The sequence below is a fragment of the Macrotis lagotis genome, chromosome 3 (genome assembly GCF_037893015.1).
Source record: "Macrotis lagotis isolate mMagLag1 chromosome 3, bilby.v1.9.chrom.fasta, whole genome shotgun sequence".
Taxonomy (NCBI): domain Eukaryota; kingdom Metazoa; phylum Chordata; class Mammalia; order Peramelemorphia; family Peramelidae; genus Macrotis; species Macrotis lagotis.
The window spans coordinates 168,036,376-168,060,468 of NC_133660.1; the positions used below are offsets into that span (position 1 = coordinate 168,036,376).

At 35.0% G+C, this 24,093-nt stretch overlaps 1 pseudogene; it reads left to right on the forward strand.

Moving 5' to 3' along the window:
* Positions 1-11,736: 11,736 nt before the first annotated feature.
* On the forward strand, positions 11,737-12,515 carry LOC141516318 (folate receptor alpha-like; annotated as a pseudogene).
* The last annotated feature ends 11,578 nt before the right edge of the window (positions 12,516-24,093 follow it).

Genomic DNA, 24,093 nt, shown 5'->3' on the forward strand with positions numbered 1-24,093 from the left:
ATCCCATCTCACTAAACACTGAGGAAGAAAACTGTTCAAGTGGAGACATAGCACAGATCAACAGAAAAATTCCAATCCCTTTGAAGATTATGTAGGTCACATTTCCATGGATGTACCATAGTTACAAATGTTTTCTTCACATCTGCTTCATGAGGAATGATATTGAAAGTGTCATCCTACTCCTCTACTGCCCTTTTAAGTGATTTTCTTTCAGATGCCAAGTCATTATGTGGTAAAGCTAGGACTCATATGCAAATCTCTCAAATCCAAGTTGAAAACATCTTCCATGACACGATGATGCCTCTCTATCTAGTTTCTTTGTTCATTGGCACAGTGTCACTACATTTATCAAGCTCACATCTTTAGGTTAAGAAGAGGGAGAGCTTGAAATGTTCTTCCTTCAATAATCCCAAAGGATGTAAATCTCATAAAATTTACAATAGACTGATTTCCCAAATAATGCATTAGTATAATTTTTTTTTTATCTCCAAGAAGTACTAATGCCATCATGGGGAATGTGTACAATGAAAACAAAATGCTTCCAAACCAATTCAGGGGCTGATTTAGAGCATAATCAAGTTTACCCAAAAATAACGAAATGGAGCTGATATAAAAAGGAGATGGATGGTCTGATTTTGAATTTGTGAATTGAGTATTCAATGAATTTTAAGCTAATATATTATTCATTAATGAAGTTTTAAAATTATTTGAGGCTGGCCATGACATTAGGCTATAATTTGAGCTATTAGATAAAAGTTTGATTTGGGAGGGTGAGGTCCTATTCAGTCTCTACATTTACCTTACAGCCCAGTCATCTAGCTGGTGTTAACTTTATAGATAAAAATTTTTGCAGATTCAGACCTCTTGAACAATCAGGCCAACTATATTGTTAATAACTGTATGGTTCTATTAAAAAAGAAAATTCCAGTAAAAAATTAGACTATTTTGACTAAATTAACAGGAAGATACAAGCAGATGCACATTTTAATTTCTTTTTAGTCCCCATTTCATTAATTGATATTGCACAGGATTTTCAGAATATAATAATAATCTAATAAATGATTGTAGAAAGGAAAAGAGTGGATTCATAGAATCTGAGTTCAAACTCTTCCTGGCAGGAATTTTTGCATAAATACTTTGTGGATGAAAAATAAACCAATAAAGGAGGAAAAAAGGCACAGACTGGGAGGTGGGAGAAGTAGGCCAATGGTGACAATTTTAGTATTGGAGGGTGGGATAGTGATCAACAGTGCCAAAGTGGTGCAAAAAGAGAGATAGTCTCATCTTTCTTTTTTAGTTAAAGGATTGTTCCTGGAGAAAAAAAAAATCCTAATAAAATGCAAATATGTTACCTAGGGGAGATTGACTATTAATCCATTGTCACACATTATAATCTGTCCCTTGAATTCTTTACCTGGGAAAGGGACCAGGCTTGTCAATTTGGGTAGGTGGAGTAGAGCATGGAAGTTCTAATATCTGGCAAGAGTGAGTTAAAAGTTTAAAGGTTAGGTAAATGAGCAGGGGTTAAAGGGACAATGGGAAGACTGAGAAAACTGTTTTCTTAGAATCTTCAATGTGGAGCATCAAAGTAAATTCATTCACACAAATGCCTAATTGATGTTCTTAAAAGCATAAGTCTGACCATATCACTTCTCTCCTCAAAAGTTTCTGTGGCTCTCTATTGACCTTTGAATAAAATATAAATGATTCTGGTTCTTAAAAGCACTTTACAATCTGTTTCCAACCTCTCTTTCCAGGTTGATTGGAAATCACTGCCCTTTGTGTATACTGACCTATTTTTTCTTCTTTGTGCATAATAACATTTCCTGTGTCTGAAATTCTGTGTGTGTGTTTTTTTTTTAGGTTTTTGCAAGGCAAGCAGGGTTAAGTGGCTTGCCCAAGGCCACACAGCTAGGTAATTATTAAGTGTCTGAGAGCAGATTTGAACCCAGGTACTCCTGACTCCAGGGCTGGTGCTTTATCCACTATGCCACCTAGCCGCCTGAAATTCTGTCTTTAATTCTGTCTCTTGGAATTCCAATCTTTCTTTTAGGTTCAGCTTTAGGTGCTCCCTACCTACAAGAGGCCTTTTCTAATTTTCCCCAGTTTTGTTTTCTCCTTACCTTTATTTTTTTTACATTTATTTGTATTTTTTTCAATTACTTATCTGGATGCATATTGTTTCCTCCCAATAAAATGCAAGCTCCTAGGGGCAGCTAGGTGATGTAGTGGATAGAACACCACCCTGGAGTCAGGAGAACCTGAGTTCAAATCTGACCTCAGACATTTAGTAATTGCCTAATGGTATGACTTTGGGCAAGTCATTTAACCCCATTGCCATAAATAAAAAAAAATTAAATGTAAGCTCCTTGATGACAGGAAATATTTTATTTCTCCCCCCTCCCCCTAATATATTGCTGGTACCTAGTACAATAGCTGATATACTATCAGCAACAATTGGCACAAAGTTTTAGGGGTCCTTGGAGTGGCAGTAGCTCACAGATCACCAGTCCTGCTTCCAGCCCAGTCCTCCCAGCCCTCATCTGGAGAAGCAACTCCTTTGGAGCAGGGACCTCCCTACCATCTACCACACACAGGATAAATGCCTAACTCTAGCTGATACAGGGTAGCCATTGAAGGTAAGGCAAGAGGTATCAAGTCAAGGGAAAGTCAAATTACCCCCTTCCATCCCTCCTTTGATCTGAAGGAGTTAGCCCAGGATCCTGACCTAAGAACCATTGAGACCTTCAGCCCTTTTCCTGGACAGAAAACTTTACATGGCATTGGAGCCAGGAAATGGCCATTGTAAGTCCTACGGCCACAGCTATTCAGATTCTAGAATGAATGGTTTTGTCATCAAAGTCCTTGGCATGGTCACGTCATTTAATGTTTAATATTAAATTGTGAGGAGGAGGAGGAGAGAAAGGGAGAGGCAGAGATAGAGACAGAGAAAGATCTAGGGGAGGAGGAGAGGAGGAGCGAAGCAGAGGAGAGGAAAGTAGAGAGAAATTGTGTTTATCTCTCTGACAAGGAAGGACTGACCCTTACAGAGTTACCTCATAACTGAGCATGTTGGAAGAAAAGCCCACAACAGAACTAGGTGAGAATTCATTCTGGCAGAATAGTGCATTGACTAGCATAGTTCTTTTCTATATATTTATGTTTGTTTACATTGTATGTGTTCCTAAGCTGTCTCATTTATTGGGTTCCACTGTAAGATTTAAAAAAAAATTCATAGGCAAATTCATATAAAAGAAGCTGGGAAATGCTGACCCTATACCATATTTTTAATGACAATTATGTACTTGAAAAGAAAATCTTTCCTGGTTTCTATATCACTGACAACATGAGAATTTCTTACTCAAAGTGTTATATTAAAATGTAATTGGTCAATATTTAATAAAATAAAACTACATAAAAACTTAAGATGAAAATTTAAAACAGTGAAAATGCCACCTGCAGAAATTCTTGCGTGAGCTTTAATGGTCCTTTTTCTCTTTTATTTTGACAGAACTACTCTAGCCAATTCTAAAGCTATAAGTTATAGAGAAAATACCTACTTGAATTGGTAGTAATTATATCTTTCACTGATACAGCACTTTATAGTTTGCAAAGTGTTTTGTACATGGATTCCCTCATAACAAACTTTTGAGATGGATGTTATTATTAACTTTATCTTACAAATGGAGAAACTGAGGCTGAGAAAGGTTTAGTCATTTGCCCAGAGTGCTACTGCTGGCTAAGTTGTTGAGGCAGAAGTTTAACTCTTTGTCCAACATCATCTACATATATGACATTCAGATGACTGCCCAGGAACCTCACTCAGAAATTCTCTATACAGAGATATTATACACTCAGCTACAACATTCTTGAAAGCAGCCTAAACCAGATTAAAGTGTAATTAGCACCAGCCTTGGAGTCAGGAGTATCTGGGTTCAAATCCAGTCTCAGACACTTAATAATTACCTAGCTGAGTGGCCTTGGGCAAGCCACTTAACCCCATTTGCTTTGCAAAAAAACCAAACAAAAAACCTAAAAAAAAGTGTAATTGGGAAATATTTACCCAAATACATAATATACAGTAGAATATAGATAATGTTAATATGTGATTTTCTAAGTCAATATACAGCTGGCAGGAATCCTTATGTAATATGTAATGGTCCCTTTCTATTGGAATTTGATACCATAACATGTCCAGTTCCTTTTCTGTTCTGGACATGTGGTTTGAGTATTGGAAATAGTAGTAGTAGGAAAGAAGAGGGAGAGAGAAGGAAGACTGGCATTGTTCTGTTATAAAGAAGTTACTCAGCTACCAATCTCCTGAATCTCCAGGAAAAGCTCCAGCCCAACTGATGATAATTTCATCTTTTTAGAATTAATACTATAGTATTAGTAAAGATTTCCTTCAGCCCTCTAAAATGTGAAAGAGCACACTCTCATAATAGATATAGTGTTCATGGCAAAATATGTCATCAACTAACTGGGAGGGAGACCAGTGTGTCTAGATAATACCCTCCCTCACCTTTCTCCCACAGCACTCCCTAGTGTGCCTGTTTCAGGATGGACAAAGTCTTATTGAAAGAATGTGTCTGCAGTCTCTATAATAACTTCATTGCCATTTTAATAGGTCCAGTATTTTCACCTTAATCTCTTTCCTACAAAAATATATCTTGTTTTATATGTTCACAAGCTGACACATCATCCTGAAAGACTATTTATTTTCTCTATCTTCTACACACAAAGGCTGAGATTATTCTTGCAACAGTAATCAAGATCTTCTGTCTTTGAGTTGCAAAGAAAATGCATTCAACTGTACTTGAAAGAGAAAATTGAAATCCTCCTACAGATGATAGAGCACATTCTCCTTCTCTTTCAATTCTGTCTGCTCACATTGCCTGAACTGCATTAATGTGAGCAAAGGTTGCCCACTGCCTGCCACTGGCAGAAAGTATAATATTCAATTGCCTGAAACTATGCATTTGGCTTGTCGAGGTTGACTCCCATTATAGAACCTTGTGCTAGATTTCATTGTTCTTCGTGCATTGGTATTGCAAAATAAACCGGGAAATGATCCCTCAAGGGAAGAAAAATTTTTACTTACTTTGATGGTTGAAATATTTTAAAAGTCACAGAGAAAGTTGTCTGTACTTTTCAGTTAGTCAATGGCATTCTAAATGCCTATTGTATGCTAGGCAACAAGGAAACCATTAGAAAAATGAATAATTCTTACCCTCAAGAAAATTACTTTATAATTGTGTAAAAAAAATCACAGGTAAATGAAGATATATGCATATGTAAATAGAAAATAAGTATATAAGTATGCATAGTTCTAGGTTTATTATTAACTTTCTAGAAGTTTTAAAAGGCAACCAAGTAGTACAGTGAATAGAGTGCTAGGTCTGGAGTGAGGAAAATAGTTTCCTCAGTTCAAATCTGGCCTCAGACATTTACTATCTGTGTGACCCTCAACAAATCATTTAGCCCTATTTTCCTCAGTTTCCTTATCTTTAAAAATGAGCTGGGGGCGGCTAGGTGGTGCAGTGGATAAAGCACAGGCCCCGGAATCAGGAGTACCTGGGTTCAAATCAGGTCTCAGACATTTAATAATTACCTAGCTGTGTGGCCTTGGGCAAGCCACTTAATCCCATTTGCCTTGCAAAAAACCTAAAAAAAAAAAACCCCAAAAAATGAGCTGGAGAAGGAAGTGAAAAACCATTCTAGTGTTTTTGCAAAGAAAACCCCAAATTGAATTACAGAGTCAGGCACAACTGAAATGACTGAACAACAACAAAAGCAGTTTTAAGAAATAAGTCAAAACATATACAATAATTAAAATTAATTTGAATTAATTTTGCATTTACTAAATATGATTCTTAAAATTGCCTCTGGTCTAATTATGCATATATATATATATATATACACACACACACACACATATCTACATGTATTTAAATATACAGAAATTGAGTTGAATTCAATAAATATTAAGTGCTTATTCTACTATATATCTGTGTTAGGGATTAGGGAGAAAAGACGAACAATGCAGATTCTTTCCAAAAAATACTTATTATTTAATATTTTTATCTTTCCCAACTCTTCTTCCTTCCTGCACTTCAGATGCACAGTGCCTACATGTTCTTTTCCTCTTTCCCCTTTAAAGTCAATTTCAGAAACTTTAACTGGAGCTTAGATTTTAGACTTCAGTTTAAAAAAGGATTTCATAAATACAAGATAAGGGAAAGCATGGGCAGATACTTGGTCTGAAAGTTATTTATTGATCTCTGTGGACTGAAAGCTCAATATGAATTAGCAGAGTGATGTGGTAGTCAAAAAATAAAATAAAAATAGTTAATAGATCTTGATCTGCAGCAAGAGACAAAGATCCCAGGGTGGTTAAAATTGGGTATGACTATACTCTGCTCTAGTCAGACCACATTTGGAATAATAACTTTAGCTGGGTACCACAGTTTAGGATATGATAAGCTCAAGAGAGAATCCAGCAAGGAAAGAATCATATATTTAAAGTGGCTTTTAGAGTCAGATATCATCTGCCCAATGCTGTCCTCCTCCAGATAACAAAACTAAATTCTAGGTAGATAAAGTTACTTACCCATGATCATATGATTAATAATGATAAAACCAAGATTTTGAAACAGAACAGAACTAAATATTCTGTTCTTTCCTCTTTATATTACTGATTCACATTTAAATTTAACTTTCTGACAAGCTTCTTGAATGATAATAGGTACTGAAGGAGAGAGATACCAGAGTTGTGCTGTAAATGTTTAACAACTTTTTTTCCAAAAAAGACAAGACCTATTTTAAAATTTAATTTTCAGTATTAACATTTTCTCTAAAACCTTCTTAAGTCCAAACAATCAATAAAGCAATAGATCAACCCTGATTTATAGAATTAGCTGATTTTTGAAGTATAAATGCTCATCCTGAAAATTTAACAATCTACTCTTGTGAGTTAGCATGAGCTGGCTCTAACATACCCTTGAAGATAACATTTTAAAATTTCAGCTAGAAATGATCTCCCTTCAAATGTCTCTTTTTAATGAGAAACATGTGTTTTCCAGAGTTGAAAAACTTGCCCAAGGTCATATATCTATCTAGTTGGCAGCAAAGCTAGCATGAGAACTCAGGTCTCTTGATTTGAGATCTCCTATTTTTTCCACTATATCACATTGAGATGGCAGTCTAAAGAGGGATGGAAGGGTACCATTAAGTGTACTGCCTCTTTCCTTAGACAAAGGAAGGCACTTGCTATGTAAGAAAAATGGCAGGGAGCCAAGAAATGCCATTATTCAAAAAAGGCTTTTCTTTTGTAAACGTATGCATTTGTGCTTCTGTTTTGGCATCAGTTCTTTGAAATGGTAACTTCCTCCAACTCAGAAAACCTTGGATCTATAATAGTCACAGTAAGTTATGGAAATAAACATAATGGTAATGCATTGGAAGATGGAGAGAATGATCATACATGCCACAAGCTGATCTGAGAGCTGTCATTTCATATTAAAAATATCAGTAACAAAGAATGACATTAATAAAACATTTTAATTTTTTCTCCCTTGTAATTAACTTTTGACCATTGGTATCATTAATAATAAAAGAACCAGAGGAAAGCTTTCAGTACTTTGTATAAATTTTCTATAGAATATTTCATGGTACAATGGAAAGTTTTATTGTACTTAAGAGTCAGAGAACCTGAGTTTGAATCCTTGCTCTGACATTTAACTACTTATATAATCTTAGGCAAATTACTGCTTGCCAAGTTTCCTTCATTTGATAAAAAAATAAAATAAAATAAAGTAGAAATAATGATCAAGTTGGAGTGAATGGTCCAAGGGTCTCTCCAGCCTAAAACCATGATTCCATTAAAAGCATGATCAATAGTTGTACAAGATGAAAATAAACAAACAAAAACATGTGTGTAGGGTGGAGTGGGGGGTTAGTACTGGACTGTACATTACTGTTTGGAATGGTAATACTCATGAAATTATGACTTCAACAAGATATTAAAGTAAAGTAACTGATCTTACACTTACAGTGAATTCAGAGAAGGGTATTTAGTAAGGTGAGTGTTGATAAAAACAGGTCATAAGAAAACTGACTGAAAGAATGAGTGTTCTCAGGTTAAAAAGAAATAATTTAGGAGGTATATATCTTTAAGTATATAAATAACTATTTAGTTAGAAGAAGTAGTAGAGGAATTAGGTTTATTTTGCCTGAGGGCAAAACTAGGACCCCCCCCCTTTAGCAGATTAGGAAAATTTTAGTTTTTGGAAACTAGAAAATCTGTTTTAAATCTCACCCTTGTTAGTGTACTACCTGTATGGTCTTGATCAGGTCATTTAACCTTCTTAGGACTTCATTTTTCTTTAGTAAAATGATTGAATTGAATGAGATATCCTTTGTCTCTCCAGCTATATATTTAAAGTACAACATATAATAGTTGCTTAATAGATGCTTTTTTTTCATTTCTTTCTTCTTCCTTCCCCCTCTCTCTCTCCCCTTCCCTTTCCTTTTTCTTTCCTCCCTCCTTTGCTTCCTCTCTTCCTCCCTTGAATCATTCCTTTTTTTCCTTTGTTCCTCTTGTCCTTCCTTCCTTCCTTCCTTCCTTCCTTCCTTCCTTCCTTCCTTCCTTCCTTCTGTTCTCTCTTCTCCTTCTTTCTCTCCCATCTCTTCCTTTCCTTTCCTTTTTTTTTTCTTTTTCTTCTCTTCTTCTCCCCCTGCCCCAGAAAAACAACCCTTCATAAAGGTAGAAGTTAGTGGGAGGCAGATTTGGTTTCAATAAACAAGAGACTTCCCTAACCCATGGAATGGTCTGTTTCTTATGGAAATGGCATGTGTGTCACCAGGTGGGAGGGGAGTTACTCATACTGAACTGAAAGACCACTTGTCAGGGATATTGTAGAGGGACTTCTTTCTTGTAGGAGTGGATCGAATGACCTCTAATGTCTCTTCCAGTTCCAAAATTCTATGACTTCAACTCTTCAGGCAATTGATGAAACTAATTGCACAGATAATTACCACTCTAGTTAGATGGAATCTTCAATTCAGAAAACTCCTACTTTTTAATTTTAAGATCAAGGACTATTGTGTGATGGAAACAAAGTAAAGAAGCCCTTGGCTTGTACAAAGCATCAAGGTGATTTCTTTTCTATGGATGCTGGTGTGTTAAATGGGTGGTTCTTTAACAATTTTGGATAAATATGGCTACACTTGATTATAGTTGTTCCTTCTTGCCTCATGGGGAAGGATGCCCTGGCAGTAGCTAAGAATAATTTTAACTGGATAGGGTGAAAGGGCAAGGGAATAAATGAGTACTTAGGATGTCTGAAGCACAGAACTGAAACAAAAGAAACCTAAGCTCCCTTCTAAGGCCTATTTCCTTTTCACTGCATTTGAATAGCATGCCTGCAATTTCCTGGTGTGATCTCACTGCTTACTATAGTCACAAAAATCAACTTCTTTTCCATAAAAAGGCCCTCATCAACATTTTATTTCGTATTCTAGTCACATTTTGATCTGTACAAGCAACATTGTCAATAGTATTTATCATGCCCCCTCATTTTGGAGGTATCTTATGGTCAGCAAAAAACATAGACTGTCCTGAACAACCCTCAAATGAAAGGATTTGACTTTTAATTAGATCTGTAACCAGTACAAGGTAAAGTGAGCTTTGCCTCAGCTGATACTGCCATGAGGGTCTGCTTCCTTTGAACACCTACTGTTTTTATATTTCATCTCTGTTTTTTTCCAGCATTGCATAGCAGAGCTGACTCTACCTGTTTTTCCAAGGTGCTCCTCTCCCTGCAAGAGTGAAGGATTGGCTTTCCAGGAGAGGACCCAGGCCCTCCCAATATCATCATGTCTGCAATAGGATTGTCCCCTAAACTACCTGGATCGCCTGAACCTAAGTGGAATTTGTCCCAGATGAACTATGGTTAATTAAAACTCTGCTTTTCAAACTCATAAATTATCTATCTAGTACCCTAGAATGTTAGAGTTGCAATGGATTCTTAGAAGTTATTTTATTTAGTCTACTTCCACTCTACAATTTACAATCAAGGAAATGGAATCAATATTTTACAAGGTTCAATTGATTATTTTTTCCAATTCAGATAACATTAAACATCTCTTTTTCCCAAAGGATGATTCCAACTAGCACTGATTTTATAAAGAGAATGACTTAGCCCCAAAGCTCTGAGTTTACAAAATATTCAGTTCAATCTCAGTAGCTTATAAAAATTTCTGGGACTTGTGCCCCATGCAAGATCTCCTTCAGAAACATCAGAATTTGCTACCTAAATCTCCACACCAAAAGTGTTCTCAAGTAAGCATTCAAGATAGGGTAGCATTGGATACAAAAAAAGTCTCTATTTTATCCAAAAAACACAATCAGAGGATGACTCTCCTTCCCTATCTAATGAGATCTTCCTCCATCAGGGACCTCTGTAGTTCTCTAGATGTATCTACTGAAAACCATCTGAATTACTGGGAAGAACTTGTGAAGGGAAAGGTCAAAGTTTCAATCCTCAGCCTTTTGCCTGGTTCCTTGACTTTTTCCTCTGCTGTGACTCTTGTGTGGGTCTAAGAGGCTTGATTAAGGAACCCTGTACCATCCTGATTACAGTAATCTGAATAATCTCTCATTTATTTTTATTCATATTATTCTTAAAATGTATTCATCAAAACCACAATATTCCAAAAGTGATATGACAAGGTTACTATATACCCAGGCTATTTCCCTTTTTTGTGGGTTATATATATCTTAATGAAGTCTAAGAGAAGAAACAAAAATCTCATTCTTTGCAGTTGATATGATAGAAGAAAACTAGAAAATTACTTGTAACAGTTAACAGTTCTAGGAAAGTAGGAATATAAAATATATCCACATAAATTATCAGAATCTTACCAAGAAAGCCCAAAGCAAGAGACAGAAAGAGAAACTTCATTTAAAATAATTGTAGAGGGGAGACTAGATGATGCAGTGGATAGAGCACCAGCCCTGGAGTCAGGAGGACCTGATTTCAAATCTGACCTCAGATACTTAATAATTACCTAGCTGTGTGGCCTTGGGCAAGACACTTAACCCCATTGCCTTGCAAAAAAAAAAAAAACAACTAAAAAATAAAATGAAATAAAATAACTAGAAAACAAAAATACTTGGGAAATTACTTCCTAAGGAAAGCTCAGAAACTGTATGAACACAATTATAAAACACTTTTCACACAAAATCAGATCTAAACAATTGGAAAAATATCAAGTGCTCCTGTGTAGGCTGAATTAATATAATAAAAAGGATAATTATACCTAAGTTAAATTACTTATTCAGTGCCATTCCAATCAAACTACCAAAAATATTTTACAGAACTAGAAAAAATAGTAACAAAAATCATCTGGAAGAACAAAAGTTCAGGAATATCAAGGAAATTAAAATGCAAAGGAAGGTGGCCCAGCCATACCAGATCTAAAACTATATTATAAAGTGGCAATCATTAAAACTGTCTAGTACTGACTAGGAAATACAAAAGCAGATCAGTGGATTAGATAAGGTACAAAAGAAACAGTAGTAAATGATTTACTGCAATCTCTTATTTGACAAACCCAAAGACATTAATTTCTAGGATAAGAATGTTTTATTTGACAAAAACTACTGGAAAAACTAGAAAATAGTATGGTAGATTTTTTTGTGTGTGTGTTCCATCCTTCTCTGATACAGAGATCATGATTCAACCAGGATGGAGATTGCTATTCCTGGGCCTCATAGCTATGGCATATGGACTGCAGGAAGGGTCATGATCTGCTCAATGTATGCATGCATGCTAAGCACCACAAGTTTGAGCCTAGCGCTGAAGACCAGCTTCATAACCAGTGTAGCCCATGGAAGAAAAGAGCCTGCTGCGCAGTAAACACAAGCCTTGCTGCCCATGAAGAAACCTCTTACCTGTACAACTTCAACTTTAACCACAGTGGGGTGATGACCCCAGCCTGCAGAAGGCACTTTATCCAGGACACGTGTCTCTATGAATGCTCCCCCAACCTAGGACCCTGGATTCAGCTGGTGTCCTCAAGCTGGCCAAAGGAACGGATCTTGAATGTTCCCCTGTGCAAGGAGGACTGTAACCAGTGGTTGGGAGGACTGCCGAACCTCCTATACCTGCAAAGAAAATTGGCACAAAGGCTGGAATTGGACTTCAGGGATTAACGAGTGCCCAGTTAAGGCTGCCTGCCATCCTTTTACATTTTACTTCCCAACACCAGCCTCCCTATGTGAAAACGTTTGGAGTCAGTCTTTTAGTGCAAGCTCTTTTGGCCAGGGCAGTGGCAAATGTATCCAGTTGTGGTTTGATCCAGCCCAGGGAAACCCCAATGAAGCTGTGGCTAAATTCTATGCTTATGGCTCTGCCCCAGGCAGCTTCAGTTGGGGGGCCAGTTTCCCCCTCTTGACTTTGACATTGCTATTGCTTCTCTGGGGTTAACCTTCATCAGGCATGACATCCTTTCTCCCCAGTTTTAAACAAGCCCCAACTCTAGTCTTCTACCTCTTCCTCTGCCTAGAAAATTCCATATCCTTTTTTAATTTTTTCCCCTCCTTTTTTATTTTAAGGGAAAATTAGCCTTGTTTTCTACCATCTCTAAAATAAAATCCTCCTTACTCCCCCCCCTTCCTTTTTTTTTCTGGCAAGGCAATGGAGTTAAGTGACTTGCCCAAAGTTACACAGCTAGATAATTAAGTGTCTGAGATCAGATTTGAACTCAAGTCCTCGATACTTCAGGGCTGGTCCTCTATCCACTGCACCTCCTTGCTGCCCCTTACTCCTTATTCCTTTTGTGTAGGGATTATTTCATTAATTGTATTTGCATGCCTGGTACATGTTCATCTAGGTATAAATTGGTGCTCAATAAATATTTATAAATCTAAAAAAAAAGAAAATAGTATGGTAGAAACTAGGCATAGACCAACATCTCACATGCCAAATCAAGATTAGGTCAGCAGGGGTATAGGATTTATACATAAAAGTTAATAAACCAATTAAGAGAACAAGGAATAGTCTGTCAGATCTATGGAGAGGAGAGTAGTTTGTGACCAAAAAGAGATAGAGAACATTTTAAAATACAAAATGGATGATTGTGATTGCATCAAAAAAAGTTTTTGCAAAAATAAAACCAATGCAACCATGATTAGATGGACTACAGAAAGATGGGAAATAATTTTCATAGTTAGTGTTTCTGATAAAGAATTTATTTCTAAAATATATAAAGACCTGAGTCATTCCCCAATACAAGTCATTCCTCAATTGATAAATGGTCAAAAAATACGAAGGCAGTTTTTAGATGAAGAAATTAAAACTAAATATAATCATATATATAATCAAAATCATTATTGGTTAGAAAAATGCAAATTAAAACAACTCTGAGGTACCATCTCACACTTACTAGATTGGCTAAGATGACAAATAAGGTAAAATGGTCAATGTAGGACAAGATGTGGGAAAACTGAGACATTAATATTGGTGGGGTTGTGAACAAATACAACCATTCTGGAGAGCAATTTGCAACTGTGCTCAAAGGACAATAAAACTATACAAACCCTTTAATCTAGCAATAACCAGTCTATATCCCAAAGAGATTATAAAAAGGGGAAAACACCCACATTTGCAAAAAATATTTAAATAGCTCTTTTTTTGTAGTGGCAAAGAATTTGAAATTGAGGGAATGACCATTAATTGGGAAATGACTGAACAAGTTATGGTATATGAATATTCTTGTTCTGAAAGAAATCATGAGCAGCTGGACTTCAGAAAAGTCTGGAAAGATTTGCAAGAGCTGATGTTGAGTGAAGTTAGCAGAACCAGTAAAACACTGAACACATTAACAGTATCATTGTAAGATAATCAACTATGGTGGACATAGCTTCTCTCAGCAGGTAAGTGATTAAAAACAGTTCTGAGAAACCTATTTTAGAAAATGCCATCTACTTCTAGAGGGGGAAAAATAACTATGCATCTAAATGCTCACTTTTAAAAATTTCTTTTATTTTTTCTTTCTCATGTTTTTTCCCCTTAGTCCTAAATTCTTCTTTCATAACATGACTAGGAAATATGTTAAAATGATAGTATACATACACTCTATATCAGATTATTCTCTTCCTTGGGGAGGATGAGTGGCAGAAAAATGTGAAACACAAAAGCTTGAAAAATGATGAATGTTGAAAACTATCTTTGCAAGTAATTTGCAAAAACTTTACTTGTTTAATAATGAAACCTAAGATCACCATACAACTTATAGTGAATTTGAACATCCTTAAATACCCCAGATAATTTTCTAAGATAAATTATTCCCCAAACATTCCTCCCAGATTTTGTAATTGTAAAAGTGATGTTTTGAACCTGTGCATACAAATTTGCATTGATCCATATTGCATTTGATCTCAACAACTGATCCCGTGTTCAAGTCTGTCCATGTTTTCATTCATTGTTAGTTGTCTTTCCAGATTTGTGTTAATATAAATTTAATTAGCATGGCTTTCTTTATTCTTACATTGGTCTTTCATCAGTATATTAGGACACTGGACTAATACAAATACTGAGAGAACTTCACTGGAGTCTCCTTTCAAAACTGGATAAAGAACCATTCATGGGAGCAGCCAGGTAATGCAGTGAATAGAGCACCAGACCTGGAGTCAAGAGGACTTGAGATCAAATCCAGACTCAGACACTTAACAATTGCCTAGTTGTGTGACCTTGGACAAGCTGCTTAACCCCATTGCCCTTAAACAAAGTTTTTAAAAGAAGGAACCATTAATGACTTTGCTTTTGAGTATGACACATCAAGCAGTTTTCAATATACCTTGCTCACATCTATGTTTGTTTTCTACAAGAGAAGCACAATGAATTTTATCAAATGTTTTATTGAAGTCTAGATAAATATTAGAGCAGAGGTGGTAGCACAGTGAATAGTGTTGGATCTGGAGTTAGAAATATTCATTATACTAAGTTCAAATATGACTTCAGACACTTACTAACTTATTAGCTGTGTGAACCTGAGCAAGTTACTTAACTCTGTTGTATCAGTTTCCTCATCCATAAAAAAAGGCTGGTGAAGAAATGGCAAGCCAACTTAATAGCTTTGCCAAGAAATACCCAAATGGGGTCACAGAGGGTCAAGTACAAGTGAAAACAATTAAACAGGTAAATAATGTCTAAATTATTCTTTTAATCTATCAGTTCAATTATTAATTTAAAAAAGAAAGTTTGGTATAGGATGCATTTATTTTTGCTAAAATCATGATAATTATGACGATTATTTTCTTGATCTAGCATGACCTATTGGAAACCAGAGTGGAACAGGCCTCTCTAACCTGTGAATGACTGGAGCCACACAAAGCAGGTTAGAAACAGGAGAATTAGTACACACACACACACACACACACACACACACACACACACACACACAGAAATCTAATTTCAAAGCAAGGAAAAATGATGCTTTCAAGTAGAAGCAGGGCTTAACCTGTTTGGGTAAATGAGAAGGAGGGCCTAACCTGTTGGGGTAAAGACAGTGCTATATAATATGTGTGTATATATACACACATATTATATATATATATATAATATATATATTATATATATATATATATATATAATATATATATTTGATTTTGAGTAATGATTCCCACTGCAAACCCATGTGTGGACAGTGCAGGTGTACTTAGATCCCGCCTTTACAACCTCCAAGTTGATTGTCTTACAGTGGGGTGCAAATCCAAAGAAAGTGTGGTAGGATAAGAAGTATAGTACCTGATTTGGTTCACTTAGCAGTTATAAGAAACAGGGATGATGAGCATGCCAAGTTGTGTGATGTATTGCTCTAAGTTCACTGGGAAATAGGGGAGCTCCCTATTATGAAAATCATAAATCCCTTAGTGAACACCTGGTGCTGTTCAGAACAATACACTCTGCTAGAAGGTGAGATTATTTATATCATAAAAGATTGTTGTTATGCCAAGTTCAGGGAAGCAGAGAGAGACTCCAAAATATTTTGATTAAGTAATGATATCTTTGTGATTATCATTTTCTTTTTCAGATGTCCAATATATTTTAGAATATTTTCAAAAAATATAAGTTAAAAACTCATTGATTTGGTCTATAAAAGGTAGCTATATTTTCTTCCCTTTTCTAAGAATTGGAATATTTATCTGTGAGATTGCTAATATTCTCCATGGTCTTTCAAAGTTCACTGGCAATTCTTTCAGTTTTCAGTGATGTGGTTCGTCTGGACCTGGTGTCTGGAACTCATGAGTAGCAAAATTATCTAATCTTATCCTCTTTTTTGGCCATTGCATCTCTTTCCACAGTCAAAAGGTCTCTATCTTTCATAGAGAAATCAAAGAAAATTGGAGTTGATCAGCTATGTCTACTCTCTATTCCTTGTTAGTGTTATTCTATTCACCACTAGAAGTCACCCATTCTCCTATGTAATCATTCTCTTTTCTCATTAAAAATAATCACACCTCTTTTTGTTCCTACTTTACCTCAGTCACCCCAGCTGATATTAAGTGTTAGTGTTCACAATACTATTCTTATAGGATTGCAATATATTTTAGAATTTATAATCTACTAAATGCCTTTCTTTCCATCTTTTATACTTTCTTTTAAAAAACATTTACAATAAATTTAATAAATTGCAAAAAATTTCTTATGTAGACATTAGTTATTGTATAGAATAGTTCCTCTTCCTTTTTGTATTACCTCTCTGTATCTTCAGAATTTCTTTCTTCTTTTTTCAAGTATTTATTTTCCCCCAGTTACATGTAAAAAAGAATTTTTATGTTTGTTTTTAAAATTCTTAGTTCTAAATTCTCTCCTTTCTTCCCTCTTCACCCTTTCCCTCTCATTGAGAAGGTAAGTTATTTGATATAGTGCAATGTATAGTAATGAAAAGCATTTCCAGAATAATCATGTTGTGAAAAAAAACATTGACACCCCCCTCCCACTTGCAGAAAAAGGAAAAAACCTCAAGAAAAATAAAAGTAAAAAAAGTTTACTTCAGCTTATATTCAGATACAATCAGTTCTTCTTTCCCAGGGATGGATAGCATTTTTCATTATAAGTCTTACAGAGTTATCTTGGATCATTGCATTGCTGAGAAAAGCTAAGTTATTCAAAACTGATCATCTTACAGTATTGTTGTTACTTTATACACAGTACCTTAAATTTACTTTGGTCAGTTCATGTATGTTTTTCCAGGTTTTTCCTGAGCATATCTTAGAATAGTATTTCATCAACCCCCCCCCACATTTCTAAATTCAGTTTTATATAAGCCTACCCAATGTCTAGTCCTTTGACCTTAGCTAATTTGCATTAGTTATATATCAACCCAAGGCATTAAAATATTTTTTAAAGTAGAATGGTAATTAAGAAGTTATACTGTAATGAAAGACAGCATCCATGTCAGAATTCCTCTTGAGACCTTTATTCTAAAGTCCTCTCAATTTGCTGGCAAGCAAATTTTTTCTTATGATTTTTCCATCCCTCCTAAGTTTATTTTACTTTTAGAATTTTGGGACATAGAATCCTCTTTCCTTTCTCTGAATCCTTTGAAATCTCTTCTACTACTATAAAATTCAGTAGGTTGAAATGGGTACATCACTCCAAGATTTCTCTTATTTCTACACTAGCAACTATCTCTTCCTTGTTGGTGGTTCTCTGATTTGGTTCTTCCATATTTTACAGGGTAAAATTAAGCATTAAAGTAATATTGGCATTTTAAAGCTATTCTGTTTTAATTAGAGAGGAAACTTCAATAAATATCTGGATAATCTATCTTCTATCATTCTTATAGGATGCCATCACATTGACTTGTGAAGTTTCCCAAGCTCCTCATTTATTTCTTCTTTCTTTCTATCTGGGATTTTTGAACTCCTTGACCCCAATAAATAAGCACTGATTTTTCTCCTCACATTAAAATAAAAGGAAAGGAACTATTATAAAATAGTTTCTATAGTAAACTATAGTAAAATAGTTACACAAATTTCTGCATTGGCCTAAACCAATATTGTATGTCTCATTCTACATTTTGAATCCATCGCATCTCTGTTATGGGGTCATTCAAAGTTGTTTGTCTTTACAATAATAATGTATACATTATTCTCCTGTACCTGATCTGTTTTTGTCACTTCATACAAAACTGTAGTGTATTTCAATATCCCTGTATCTCTATGTTTCTGTTATTAATTTTCATCCAAATGTTTTCCATCATGCTTACCTAATCCAGTGCCTGAATTTTCTCATATGAGTATATATATATATATATATATATATATATATATATATATATATGTATATATATGTATATATATACATACATATATATATGATTTTTATTTTTGGAATTGGTGGGGTTAAATGACTTGCCTCAGGTCACAAAACTAGGTAATTATTAAGAGCTTGAGGCTAGATTTGAACTCGGGTCCTCCTGCCTCCAGGGCCAGTGCTCTATCCATTGTGCCACCTAAATGCCCAATGAGTACATTTTCTTAATGTTTACCTCATCCCCTCCCAATACAGGTATACTTTTTATCTATTCTTTTTATAAAATGCTTCATTTGAAATTTCTAATAAGTCCAAATAATCTTCAATTTCCTTTCAAGCTCTGAAATTTTGCTTTTTGCATCATCATATCAGTTGTTCTAAGGATAACTTCTATTAGTGAGAGGAAAGAGGAAGTCTTTAGATAGCTGACTATGTTGGCCTATAGAAACTCTCTCTGAAAATGAATGCCAGATTCAGATCAGGCAACTCACCTCTAATTTATAATTTTTAAAGACTTTTCTGAGATACTGAGAGGTTAAGTGATTGATCTATGGTTACAGAGTCAGTGTGTAACAGAGGCAGGACATGAAGCCAGATTCTCCTGACTCTGAAACTATACTTCATCTTCTATCCCATCATTCCTTTCAGTTTTATATAACCCTACCCAATGTCTAGCCCTTTGACCTTAGCTAATTTGCATTAGTTATATATCAACTCGAGGCATTAAAATATTTTTTAAAGTAGAATGGTAATTAAGAAGTTATACTGTAATGAAAGACAGCATCCATGTCAGAATTTCTCTTGAGACCTTTATTCTAAAGTTTACCAAAGTCTAAAGTTAAATTTATAGCTTGGGCTCAGATAGACCCATTAAAATGGTTTATGACTCAAGATATTTTATCAGATTTATATATCAATTGAAACAGTTTAAAGTGTCATATAGACCACAGAGAGCTAGAGTTCAGGAAAAGAAATCAATCCCTGTCATCCTGCAATCTCTTTTGTCTTTGAGATGTGGCAGGAGCAAAATGAGGAGGCTTAAACCTCAGGGAGCAAGGAATCCATCTCTCTAGGGCCTGGCATTTGGTGAGAATCTTTGCCTCTTCTAGGGTTGATGTATGTACAATGTGAATGAAGTTCCTTTTATGTAATAAAATTTTTGTTGTTCACAGTCATTGTTTTACTTTACTGGGGAATTATGTATCTTAATTATGTAATGATCATTCACTTAGAACTTCCTCTTTCATCCAAGCAGAGAAGACCCACCTAAAGAAAATTCTCTTTGACTTTGACATGTTAGGATCAGGAGCTAGGGGGAGGAAGGAAGGCCATGGACCCTTAGAAATATGTCCTAATTCTTTTTTTTGGCAGTCCTCTGTACCTAAGAGTATCCACCAGATGAGGAATATCCATTTTGAGGGTATGCAACAAATTGTGTTTACTTTTGGCTTCTGATTTAAAGTGCTTTTTTGCCACTCTGTGACTTGGGAAGGATGCCAGCCCACCTTGAGCCTGCAGTAATCAATTGTCTACTCCCTTCAGTAAGATGATTTCTGGGAGGCTGATTCAGGTCAACCCAACCTAACACTTGCTCTATCTAGTCAATTTGAATGACACCATCTTGCTCATGTTGCAAGCATTTTCACATAATTCACAGGAGTGACTTGCTTTCCTAGCATATTCTACACTACATCTAGGTTTTGTGTTATGTCAGCCTGGATCTTGCTCTATCCAGCCTTATGGGTAGGATGTTTTTGCCTCAGAATAGTTCTTTACACACTTAAATGATTTTCAAAGTACCTATTTTTAAAGCAATTAATTATTGCAATGAGTGTCAGTATGGGGGTCCTTTGTACCACTGATAATTGGTACAGTCAATTAAGTGATCCATTTTGGTTTATACTAGGGCATTGTCAATTACAAAAAATCCAAAAGGAGGGAAGTTAGAAATAACACTTATTGGGTGGACAGTGAAAAAGAAGACTATCAGATTCAGCTGCTAATTGTTTTTCAGGTTTTTCCAATTCAAATCAAAGAAAGGAAGATTATGAAAGAAAGACTCACAAGGAACAATCAGTCAACCTAGAGAACTGAACTATGCACTAAAGACTCCAGATGAGAGGTACTGCAGGGGCTATCAGTGGAATCTGAGCATTTATCCACAGGTGGCACCTGAATCACTTTTCCAAGTGAATGAATTTGGGCTAGTAAGTGGCTCTACCCTCTGTTTAGTATCATTTCAATTGCCTAGTATAAAAAGTCCCAAATGGTGGAAATGCACAACTTTTTTGAGATTCAGTTTCCTCATCATTAAAATGGACAAATAAGACTAGACGACTTCTAAAGCCCCTTTTACTTCTAATGATAATAACGAAGACCCTTGGAAATATGTGAGGGCACAGGCAATATGGAAGAAGTTTTCCATATATATGTAATCTTTAGTCAAAGGAAAATAATAGGAGCATAGTGCCTAATACTTAAGTGCTGAATAAATGCTTATTTATTGATTAGAATAGAATATATAAAAGAGATTTGGATACTTCCTGACCATTCATCTTAGATTTTCTATGGGAGTTTAGATTTCAAAAAATGAAGATATTGTATATCTTTAATGACACTTTGCATAAGGATTACCCATTGTCAGACCATGTATTTTTGTGATTGGTACAGAAAATATGATCATTTTATGTACATATATATGTATATATATATAGATAGATAGATAGATATATGTATATGTGTGTGTGTGTGTGTGTGTGTGTGTGTGTGTGTGTGTGTGTGTATGTAAAAGGCAAAAGTCCTAGCAAAGGTAGGGCTATTTCCTTACATACTAAATATTTTTGTTGTCATAATAATACTACAAATAATGAAATGCTTCCTCCCCTTCCTTTGCTTTTCATTTTTGTGTTTTAAGGAAAATTAGAGATTACTTAGTCTAGTTCCTTCATTTTATAGGTGAGAAAACAGAGGTCCAGGGAAGAAAAATGCATTGATGCTTCATACAGTATCCACATTTAGAATCAGGTTTCCCAGATTCAAATTTAATGCTCTTCTTCTATGTCAAATTTGTATTTTTATAAGTATATAAATATATTTTGTATGTATGCATGTATGTATATTGTATAAGTATATAAATATATATTGTAAAAGTATATAACTATATAAATTATATAAGTATACAAATATATATTATATGTAGATAGGTATGTATACACATATATGTATTTACATATATATAATATAACATTTGTGTCTTCTGTCCACTTTAAACTTGAGAAAACCAATCAACTTCAAAATGTGCATTTTCTTGCTAGTTTTTTGTTAACTAGTTGCTAATTCTGCTAAACTCTTACTTTTAGCTGAGAGTCTACAGTCTCTCTGTCCCAGCTCCCATCCTCTGGATATAGTTCTCTCTTCCTTTTCTATTTATTCTTCCTACCATCTGCTCTCAGTGAAGCGGTCTCAAGTACTCTAGGCAAGAGCCAGAATGAGACTGAATTTTCTCATCAGATCTTCACCTTTGAGGAAAGAGGGGAGAACAAGTACTTTTTAGGATAATGTGTCTTCCATGTGTCATTCCAACTTAAAGAGGTTTCAGGGAAAAAGAAGAACATTTAAGTGTGATAAGAATAGGAAATATTTAGATGAATTCATTCTGTAGAAGAGAAGGCTAAAGAACTAGGAAATTTAAGTCAACAATTATTTATACCTAGAGAACTGGGTACTACCCAGTATTACATCTATTGGCCCTGAGAGCAGTTTAACTGCTGTAGAAAATCATTAGAGAAAATTCTTTCTCAATGCTTGACTTAGTCCAAAGAAAGATTATGGACTTAGTTCTTTGTATTTAGGATAAGAATTAACTTAATACCTATATAAGCCTTAAATGTTTTTTCCTGTTTTATTATTTTTAATCCCCTCATAAATTTTGATATTGTTTAGTACAGGAAAAATGATCTTATGAATACTTAAAAGAAGGTAAACTGATTCAGGGATTACTGCAAGGAAGAAAGGAAACAAGCAAACAGAGACAAAGCCTCTGTCCACTGCCATCGATAAAACTGAATGGACAAGAGTCCCATCTCAGAGAGGAGCCTAGGGTGGGGATGAAGGTGGGCAATAAAAGAATATCAGAAAATATCCTAGGGCTTGCTAGTAGAAGAAAAATGAGGAGCTATACTACATTTTTGTTACAAAGTAATTCTTCCATAATCTCTTTATATTGATTCACAGATTAACTCCTTGAAACTGAGACAAATGGTAACAAAAGTAGGAAGGATGGAAGAAAACATAAAATAAAATCTTTTCCTTGTTTTATATACAAGTATATAAATACAGTTTATGTTGTTAGAAATTAAAACTATTAAAGCTTAAAATTATATTAAGACTTTTGGGATGCTGTATTTAGAAATTAATTGCATTAGCCTAGGAAATTTCCTTTCAGTTTGTCTATGAGTTATTATATAAACTCAGGGTTACATTCCTGGGGAAGGGGGGTGATGGTAGGGATAAAAAAATAATCAGACCAAAACCAAACAATGGAATCCCCCAGCAAGATTGGAATCATATACTCCATACAGAGAAAAATTCTAGATTCTTTAAATTAGAAGCTTAGTTTTTCATAAAATGGCAGATGCGTGGGTTGAGAATAGGTAGCCTCACCTTCTATTTTCTCCAATCATATAACCAACCTTGACAAAGTCTTTACCTGTGGAAATCACTTTTATTTATTGGATGTGAGAGAAATGAATCCAGTGTTTTTGGTTCTGAATCTTCATGTCTATGTTCTACTTCATGTTATAAGTAAGGATACTGGTTGTTTTCTTCTGAGGAAGCCCTTACACTTACATGGACAGTGGAGGTAGAAAAGCATGTATGTGGACCAGAGGACGCCCCTCTCACCTCAACAGGGCCAGCCAAGGGAATAGCTATTCAAGCTGCCATTTATGTACAATTTATGTAATTTGTGCAGAGGCCACAAGGTGGCAGCCCAATTTGAGATAATGGCAGCTTTACTTACGGGCAAACAGTAAGTTGGCTTGATGCAAGTAATAGAAAATGCCCTCTACCCCTCAGTAGTTGCCCAGATTCTAATTCAAGCCAATTTAGTGATCATAATACTGTACACTTAGTATCCAAGAGTTAAAAGTGGAAGGAATCTCAAACCACCCATTTTATAGATTTGGGAACAGAGACCCAGGAAGGATAAAATGACTTTCCCAAGATCACATAAGTAGTGTCAGAAGCAATATCTTACTCCAGAACCTGTATTCTTAAAAATCATTATTATATGTTTTTTCTAAATTCATCAAATCATACTCATTTCCCAAGAAAATAGTTATCTCTAATCCAACTTCATAGAATCCAGAGACCCATACTTTTATCATGAATAAAAGTATTTTTCCTGAATGGAATCACTAAAATCTATCATGTATTATGTATATATATATATATATATATATATATATATATATATATATATATATGTATATACATATATATATATGTATATACATATATACACATATATATGTATATATATATATGTATATAGTCACAGAAGTAGGAAGGATGGAAGAAAACATAAAATAAAATCTCTCTCTCTCTCTCTCTCTCTCTCTCTCTCTCTATATATATATATATATATATATATATATACATATATGTGTGTGTGTTTATAAAGAAAAGAGTAGAGTAAGCCATGCATCTAGTAAGGTATTCACTTTGAATGGTGGTGTTGCTCTTTTCAAGGATGAAAATCCCAACT